The sequence below is a fragment of the Lipotes vexillifer genome, unplaced genomic scaffold, assembly GCF_000442215.2.
Source record: "Lipotes vexillifer unplaced genomic scaffold, Lipotes_vexillifer_v1.1 scaffold230, whole genome shotgun sequence".
Lineage (NCBI taxonomy): Eukaryota > Metazoa > Chordata > Mammalia > Artiodactyla > Lipotidae > Lipotes > Lipotes vexillifer.
In genome coordinates this window covers 5,441,248-5,446,045 of record NW_006775143.1, presented here as the reverse complement: position 1 = coordinate 5,446,045, position 4,798 = coordinate 5,441,248, and the positions used below count along the sequence as shown (strand labels likewise).

The 4,798-nt window shown below is 52.8% G+C and overlaps 1 protein-coding gene across 1 annotated transcript in view; it reads right to left on the bottom strand.

Moving 5' to 3' along the window:
• ALAD (aminolevulinate dehydratase) overlaps window positions 1-4,620 on the bottom strand; it is a 10,331-nt gene extending 5,711 nt beyond the window's left edge. Inside the window, exon 1 of the mRNA XM_007449746.1 lies at window positions 4,575-4,620. The gene's annotated coding sequence lies outside the window, so the exon portion shown is untranslated. The remainder of the gene's footprint in view (window positions 1-4,574) is intronic.
• Window positions 4,621-4,798: the final 178 nt, after the last annotated feature.

Sequence of the window (4,798 nt, the reverse complement as noted above, 5' to 3'; positions counted from 1 at the left end):
TTCCGCTCACCCTCTTTCCCTAGGAGGCTGGTGCTCTTTCCACAACTTCCCCATCCCCAAATCCTACCAGGTTCTCCACCAGGCGGCCCCTCCTTCCCTCTCCCCTGCAGCATCTCTTCTTGCCCAGATCACAGTCTCTCTTATATACTAGTTCTCTGTGGCCTTATCTCGTCCCAGTAGGCAGAGCTTCTGCAGGGCAGGGTCCACACTTAGTTCATGTTTGCCTCCTGCACAGCACTCTGCCACACAGTAAATATATTTACCCACATGAAGTACAAGACAATATGCCCTAAATGCCAAATAAGGGGTGTAAGACAAAAGGAAGCTGGGGCATTAACGTTTGTTTCTTGAGCACCTACTATGTGCCACGCCACGCTGGGCACTCGCACACATGATTTCTCATCCAGTTGGCACCGCAGTCCCAGGGGGTTGGGCTGACTGAGCGCATCTCGGAGAGGCCGAGCCTACCATGAAGGAACCATGACTTCCAATGTGAGTTAGGAGGTCAGAAGCTTGTTGGAAGAAGACAGGACTAGAACTCGGTTTTGCAGGATGAGTGGGCTCGGCTTGGCAGAGGGAAAGGGGAGAATGTTCCCTCCGGAGGCGAAAGAAGGGGCCAGGAGGACGGGCTGTGGACTGCTCTGAGGACTGAAGAGGCAATCGAGGATGTGTGTTTGGAGCGGAGGGGTGGCCAGACCTAGGACAGGGAAGATTTCTGAGCACGGGGCGGGGCAGGGGCCTGCTCAGAGCCTGGCTTTAGGAAGATAATTCTTGCAGCCTGAGCAGAGCTGACTAGAAGCAGAGGAGGACATAGGCTGTGGGGCGAGAGGGGTAGGGAGGAGGGCCCATCCTAAGGCGGCCAAGAGGCAGTCTCTTGGCGCGGATGCGCTAGCTTTCTTGACCTGGAGGGCAGCGGAGACAGGGACAGGCAGGAAGAGGGCGGTGGGGAGGCGAGCTTGGAGAGAGAGGAGGTGGGGAGCTCCGTTTTAGACGCTTCCTTTTGGAGGTGCCTAACAGCCAAGTAGGGGGAAAACAAAGAGCCACCAGTCTCTCCTTGTATGAATGGGACCTCAAGGCCCAGAGAGGGGCAGGGACTTACCCTCAGCTGCACACTCTCTGGGCCTGGTGGGGGGTCGGGGTCCTTTAGTACACTGGTGATGCCTTCCCCTCCCCCTGTCCTCCAGCCTCCCAGGCCCCTTGGCTCCCTCCCAACTAGCTCAGGGGCCTGTTTCATCTGATCCTCCTCCTTGGCGGGGCTGGGGTTATCAGGAGCCACATAGGATCCATTCCACCACCACACCCCTGGGCCAGCCACATCATCTGACCCAGGGGCAAGCCAGGCCTCCCCAAAGATGTCCCAAACCCCATATGAGCAATCATTTAGCAGATACAAAGTCCTGAGTGCCCATTTTGTGCAAGATTTTGCTCTTAGGTCTGCCAAGGATTAGCCCAGCTCAGAGAGGTTAAGTCACTTGCCCAAGACCACTCAGCTAGTGACTGAGCCAGAATTTGAGTTTGTTGTAGACAATGAGTGTAGGGTTTTACCTACCATACCCCATACTACTGATAAACACTTGATTCAGTAGGCGTTGCTCTGCCTATACTATCTCTGCCTTGGAGAGATGGAAGGTATCAGAGAAAAATATACTGAGTGTACATTGTGTGCTGGGCACTGCACTTAGGTACTTCACACATATATATTATCCCATTTAATTGCAGAGAATTGTTCTAACTTTTAATGATAAGGAGACGGAGGCTCAGAGACGTTAACTGACTTCCTCAATGTTATTCTACAGAGTCACATCATAGTTTGAAGGTAGGTCTTTAGGTCTCTAACTCACTTTCCAGAGAACCTTTATAGCAGCAGGCCCCCAGCTTCTGGAATCCAAAGCTGCATTCCACTGGCTTCAACCCCACATCTACTTTAGAAGAGGCTGAGGAAGCAAATGCCTTCTGCTTATCAGAAGCGAAAGGGCAGGGCTGCCTAGGGGCCTGGCAGTCCAATTCACCTGGAGGAGACTGGGGCTTTGGGGGTGGGGGTTAGAGAGTGGTGAGGGGGAGGCCTTACTAGGGCAGTTCCACTTTTATCTGTTTTTTTTTTTTTTTTTAATTTTAGGATTCAGAGAGAGATTTGAGAAATGGGTATTAGTGCTGAAAAAAATTAAAAAGTTGAAAATCACCAACCCTGTTTAATCTTTTACATTCTGCTGTGGAAAGCAGGGTGCAGAAAGGAGACAGGAGTTATTTGACATCCACAGCGAGTCAGGTACAAAGCTGGGCTTGACCATGGGTCTCCTGGCTTCTACTCAAGGGCCTGTCACCTGCCCACAGGTAGTCATTCTGTTACATACGTGCTTAATAAACAAACATCTGTTTTTTGTTGTTGTTTGTTTGTTTTGCTGTGCCACGTGTCACCTTAGTTCCCCGAACAGGGATCGAACCCGTGCCCCCTGCAGTGGAAGCGTGGAGTCTTAACCACTGGACTGCCAGGGAAGCCCCAATAAACAAAGATCTGTGCAGTAGAACAACACCCCCTGAGCCACAGAGATGCTTCTCTGTTTGCAGAGCCAAATCCAGGTGGACGTTTTGCTTTGCCAAAAGTCCCTGAAAAATTGGAAGATTTTCACATACTTGGAAGGGGCACTTCTCCCAAATTAAGGGAGCCTGTCAGCCACAGCTTAAATCTTGTGACACCACACTGAAGACAAGGGTAAGTCACCATGGGATGCAGAGCAGGTTAGCTTAACCGGAAGGCTGTAGCAGGCAGTGCAGAAAGAGTAATGTTTCAGGGTCAAACAGTCCCAGGTCTGCTCTGTGCTCTGTGTATGACTTTGGGCAAAGTTGCAGAATCTTCATTTCGTAATCTATGAAATGGGAATGATACTATCAAACTTGCAAAGCTGCAGAGAAGATCAGAGATAGTGAAGAGGTACATGCCTGGCACAGCAGCCACTCAGTAAATACGCAGCTACTTTTACTATCATTAGGAGTAGAAGTGGGCTGACTAGACCTCCTGGAGTGGATCACAGCTGTGTCCTCTGCACCACACCCAGAAGGGAGAACTTTCACTCAAACCTGGATGGGCCACAGGGTCTCCCAGGATATCTGAGGTGGGGTCCCTGCCTTCCAGCAGCTTATGTGGTGAAGGAGAAATAGTCACCATACAGATGCTACAGTAGAGGGGTGGACTATGTGCTATAGGAGGGACCTGTGTCTCTGGGAATCAAGGATGGATGGCTTCATGGCAACACTGAGGGATAAGTAAAATTTCAGATTGATTGTGAAAGTATCTCCTTCCTTAGAAGGTAACTTCTCCAACTTGGGAGTAACCTAAGCTGGGCCCTGAGAACTACCTCCCGGAGGGGCTGAGAAGAGATGCAGGGCCGGATCCCCCCATGTTGTGCTCCATTGAGGATTCCAGAGGCTGTGGTCTTGGCACAGAGGGTTGTGAGCTGCTGCCAGCGATGGCAGGCTCTGCCACTTGCAGGGGAGGGCCAGCTAGGTAGAAGGTGGCCAGGGCTGAGAAATCCAAACCCCCAGAAGGGCCCAGGACAGCAGCTGTCAGGCAGTTCTGAAAAGGAGCCAACTGGCTACCTGTTTATTCAAACTGCATTTCCTGAACATCTACTCTGGGCCTGCCCCAGTGCTAGGAACAGGGATTAAAGAGAAGGAGACCCAGGCCTTGACTTGGCTTTGAAGAGCCCAAATCTCCTCTGGAGCTAAAAGGAGAATCAGCCAGTTCCACAAATTCCTAGAACATACCGACGAAGAGGTTCCTTAAAGCTTGCTGACTATATTACTGAAATGATGGTGATACTGGGCTGACATTGGTCCAAGATCCTGCGGGGGGTCAGTGGCAGGTCTCGGGCCAGAATCCAGGTCTCCAGCAGAGAAGTCCTCAATGTCCACCATTACCCCTTGATACTTTAAGTATAGATTTCAAAGCTGCTTATCAGCAGAGCTGGGCTCCTGGAGAGCTCTGGGTGAAGGGGGTGAGGGAGGACAGAGGCAGAACGGTGACTCTGGACCTGGCTGCAGTTGGCAGCATGAGGGTTACGGGTGTGGGTTTTGGAGTCTGTAGATGTGGGTTCAAATCCCGATTCTGTCACCTTCCAGCTGTCTGACCTCAGAATCCTCATCTGGTAAATAAGGACTGGAACAGACCTCAATGGGCTGTTGTAAAACTGAATGGGCCAATGCATGTAATTTATGTACAATCCTAGCACAGAGCGGCTGTTATTGTTTGCACCTCCCTCCCCCATCCTGCGAGGCACCTCGGGCTCTCCACTGATGGAGACTACCCAAGCGGTCTCCAAGGGAATGGACCCCAGACAGGAGACTCGGAGCCCAGACCCGGGTCCCCAAGGGCAACGGCCATGCAGAGACCTCAACCCCGCTGCAGCAGGACAATCTACCTCTAAGAGCCTAAATAGGAGTCCCAGAGTGACTCCGTCCCCGGCTGCACCGCCAGCGCTTGTGGATTATAGTAGAGTCTGGGTCTGGGGACACAAGACTTTGATGCCACAGCCCCTGCCTCCAAGTCCGCCATCTCCCCGAGTCCAGTCCCCACTCACCTGCCTCCCTAAGGAATCTGAGACGCCACTCCCGCCAGCGCTGCCGCGCGCTCTAGTCTCCCAGGGCCCACGTGGGGGCGGGGCGGCTCTCCCGGAAGCAGCTCCCTCTCTCACAGCCCGCCCCCTACCGCGTGCAGGCCACCCCCCCCCCCCCTGCCGATGCAGGGGACACGGATTTGTGCCCCGGTCCAGGAGGATCCCACATGCCGCAGAGTGGCTGGGCC